This window comes from Etheostoma spectabile, chromosome 21 (assembly GCF_008692095.1).
Source record: "Etheostoma spectabile isolate EspeVRDwgs_2016 chromosome 21, UIUC_Espe_1.0, whole genome shotgun sequence".
NCBI classification, from domain to species: Eukaryota; Metazoa; Chordata; class Actinopteri; order Perciformes; family Percidae; genus Etheostoma; species Etheostoma spectabile.
Window position 1 is genome coordinate 13,561,539 of NC_045753.1, and position 4,355 is coordinate 13,565,893.

Genomic DNA, 4,355 nt, shown 5'->3' on the forward strand with positions numbered 1-4,355 from the left:
CGTTGTGGACAAACCGGTACCGGTTGAGGAACCGAGCGCTCAGAGAAGTGGTAAAGCACTGATTCTCAAACGCCATACCCCGAATCAGAGGCGGGCCATCAGCTGCAAAAAGCTTGCAGCCCTTTTGTTTTACACCCAACTAAGGTAGCAGCAAACTCCGGAGGATGGATAAACTAATTGTCCATTTCCGGGGCTGTCAACGCTGTGTCTTAGCATTGAAGTAAATGGACCAAGCAGCCCCTGCTGCGGCCATAGGCTAATGTTAATTACTTAACCAAGTAAGCTTGCCAATTCCACCCAACGCTGGTTTCAAATAACGTTGAGTTGTCAGTCATCTGACGGGAACACTGTGCTGTCCTACACTGTGACAAAAGTGTGTGAATGAAATATTAAAGTGGTCAAATTTTACTAATTTAGTAATTGGTCTGTGTAATTTCGATATAGGTCAAGCGGAAGAAAAAGCATTGTGCGTTGGCAGAGCGCCACCTACTGTACTGGAGGTAAAGTCACTCCTGTCATTCATCCCCGCTCATGTACTGTATATGGGGATAACTGGCATAACATGGTCATTCACTTACCCTGGTTACTGCTGTACATTAAATGAGCACATAATCAGCAATGGAACCTTGTTTACCTTGACACAAGTTTCTTCTGGGTTGCCAGGTTGCATTGACAAAATGGAATGTGTATTATTGGAGGTATGTGCATTAAGACTGCCTATAGAAAAGAAGCACTTCAACCACAAGCATGTTTGATATCTGTACACAGTCATCCAAGTTCAAGCTATATAAATCGATCAACCTACCCAACAATTCATAGAATAAAGAGAGATAATTCCAGTTTAAAAACCTGATAACTTTACTTATTAAATACTTATGCGAAGACGTTTCACTGCTGTATCTTCAAGTCAGGGGTGGTGATGTTTACTTTTAATATCATGCAGTGTTGTCGCTCATTGGAGTGAATCTTTAAACAATACATTCTCTTTTTAATATACTTTTTGCGTATGTGGGTTGAGGTTTTTTGTTTAGAAGCTACACACCTACCTGACAAGCAAGTCAAATATATATTTCATAATTTATGTGATAATTGTTAAACAAAGATTTGAATGCCTAATAACAGCAGTGTCAATAACAACCCTTCAAAGTTTAGTCCACATTTTTCCACTTCCATTTCAATTATAAAACAAATAATTTTATCATAAAGAGTAAGTTAGTAAGACAAATAGTCATCCTTTTGAGACACCAAATATAGATTTTCATCATGGGGTAAAGAGTGTCAGAGAGTGTGAGACGAGAAATGGTTGCTATCAAAGTAATTGCAAACTGTAGATTGTCCTCTTTGAGCATAAAGAAACTGGTCATGCAGCAGGGGTTGAGGTCAGTGAGAATTGCATTCACATGAATTATAAGATGGACTACTGAACCGTCTCCTTCTGTCCACCACATTTAAAGCGCCGCTGATGAGATTTAACTGTGTTTTATTGTGCTGTGAGGCCACGCAGGGGTAGAGGGAGAAGAGAGCTATGACTTTTCACTGATGTTTTATATCCAATTATCTTCATGCTGAGTGGAGGGAGGAATGGCAAACACGGGCTAAATGGTGCGTTACATATGTGGTCAAACTCACTTCTAACCTCAGGCAGCGAATACAAGCTGAGCATGTGCTTCCTAGTCAGGCAGGTTACTTTTTTTGTATTAGCTGATGCACAAGCATAGGAAGGCGGCCCCATAGCTGTTCCCTTTTTTCCAAACCAATTTCAAAACAGCATGTTGATATTTAGTAGCCACATTTGTCAAGAGTCAAGAACGATACAGTAACAAAAGAGAACATATCGTCAGCTGGAGAATAGTACTCGCAGACAGCTGAAATGAACATAAGCGAAAAAGGCTGGTCCTCTCAAGGCCAAATTGAGAAAATGAAAAGTTAATAGCTGAAATTTTTTCCCTCTGTTTAATTTCTTTATGATTTTCAGTTTAATAAAACCCAGAGGAACAGCAGTGGAATGAAACAAATATATTTCCACACAGAAAAGGCAATAACCTGAGAAAATAACCATCTTAAATTAAGTTGTGGTTCTGAAGTAGCACAGGAGTTACGACGTCTCTCCGCTGAATCGTTTCTAGCATGACAATAAACTGACAATGGCCACTACTCAGCTATGGCAAATCCCAGTTAATTGCTTTATAGTGTATGTGTACAGACATTTGTTTTTTCTCCGCTTATTGCAAAGCTCAAATTAAAGAAACTGAGTGTAATTAGTATCATGTAATGTACAAGTTTCATTACTATAAAATTAACTGTCAAACATTTAATAGTAAAGATAAACTCTCAAAGAACAACAATACAACTCACTGTTATTACTTTAAACAGGAATTGAAAGGCATAAACATAATTTTGAAAGTATTTGGACTTTTTTTTTTTTGGAGTTTGTATTTTTCTAAATTTTGCAGCTTCATTTTTAATTGCAAATTTTACTGCAAATCCATATTGGCTTGATGAGCATTAAGGTAGTGACAAGATCAGAGTCTGTTACATACAGTAATAATTCACAGGGGTTGACTGAGTGACTACATGTTATATTTGACATTACATTCATTTTGCAGTGCCTTTTTTCAAGCTACTACTAACATTTAAGAGCATATTCTCTGCTCTGCAACTGCTTAGAATCTTTAAAAAGGTTGGATGGTGTGTTGATTACTAAAAGTTCCTTAAACTCCAAAGAAAACAATACAAAAAGACGTAATAATTTGCAGTGCAAATGATCTGTAGCTCAATCATTTATAACCTTTAAAGGTCTCTGATGCATAATCAGCAGTGTGGTTTATCTTCACATATTTGTTTTTACTTTCTATTAGTGTAAGCATTTTCTATTGTGTAAATATTGCAAACATACTTTGTTTACTGTCAAATCGTCCCCCAGCAACTCAAGATTAAAGGGATAGGGTACTTGTCGATAGTCAGTGTGTTACCTACAGTAATTGGGAGTTGGCAGGCCTCCAGTTTGGAGAAGCAGGCAGTCCGGACATAAAAACTAAGCAATGTTCTGCTGTGGACAGGGGCAGCCAAACTTATTTTAGCCCCCTAAAAACAGTTTACCTTGCCGTAATGGGACACTAAAGCCACTATCTATGCTCTCTTTGGAGCTACCACACTCTTTTGAATTAAAACAGTATTCGGTGAATCCACGCTTATACTTTTAAAACCCCAAATTCACACCATAACACAAACTAACCAATCAAGGCAGCGAGGTAAAATGACTGCCTGATTTTGTCAAAGGAGTCTGGCAGCTTTGAAGAGAGTATAGATGTGTATAACTTACTTGTATAACTTACTTAACCTACAGTAGATAAAGCTTCAGTTCCCCGTCAAAAAGAGTTGTTTGAAAGCAAAGTAACACAGCAAAATAATTTTTTATATAGCATACACTCAAACATAGTAGCTGAAAAAGGTTTTGCCGCCACCCTGGCCCACAGTACAAAAGTACACAAGTACATTGCTTTGCTTACTTGACAAAATGACTTTGATAAAAGTTAAAGTCACCTTATAAAATACTATGTAAAAAAAGAATCAGTATTAGTTGTACTTAAGTATAAAAAGTAATATTCTGAAAACAAATGTATTTAAGTAATAGAAGTACTATCTTTTGGCTTCCTTAAAGTAAAGGAGAAGTGTTTCCACATCTTTAAAAAAAACTAATTTAAAGTTTTTTTTCTGAGGAAGAATCTTTCACTCCAACATACGTTAACATTACTGCATATACGGCTACACGTGTATAAAGTTATCTTCATCACCACCCCATTCATCACTGTAGTCGAGGTGGTTATCGTCTGCTACATTGGCGGCAGAGGCTGCAGCAGGTGCTTCCATGACGCTCCGTTAATATGCTTCCTATTCCTATTCTTTAGTTTTGTTTGTAAATTTCTTCTGATTTTATTTTGTAGTAACAAGCAACAAAGACGCTTAGGGGAAATATAATATAGTACAAGTAAAAGTTTCCAGAAATATGAATAATGAAGTACAGATACTTGAAAATTCTACTTAATGTCGCAATGTCCAAAGATAACTAATCCCAATATGACACAATTTCAAATAATTACCTTTAGCAACCTGGAGGAAATTATACAACATCTGCAAACCTCTTACTGTTGCTTTGATATTCTACAGACAGGCTTCTTCAAAAATGTTTCAAATTGTTTTCCTTCTGATCTTCTACAGATTGTAAACAGGTATCTTCCCACAGGCACTGAAAACTGCAGTCATCAAGCCAATCTTTAAAAAAAGCACAATCTAGATATGTCAGTAATGGACAACTATAGTCCAATATCAAGCGTCCCATTTTTAATTAAAATCCT

At 36.9% G+C, this 4,355-nt stretch overlaps 1 long non-coding RNA gene across 1 annotated transcript in view; it reads right to left on the minus strand.

Moving 5' to 3' along the window:
- Window positions 1-4,355, minus strand: part of LOC116671590 (uncharacterized) — a 14,712-nt gene extending 10,357 nt beyond the window's left edge. The window contains exon 1 of the long non-coding RNA XR_004327309.1: window positions 4,228-4,355. This is a non-coding gene — a long non-coding RNA (uncharacterized LOC116671590). The remainder of the gene's footprint in view (window positions 1-4,227) is intronic.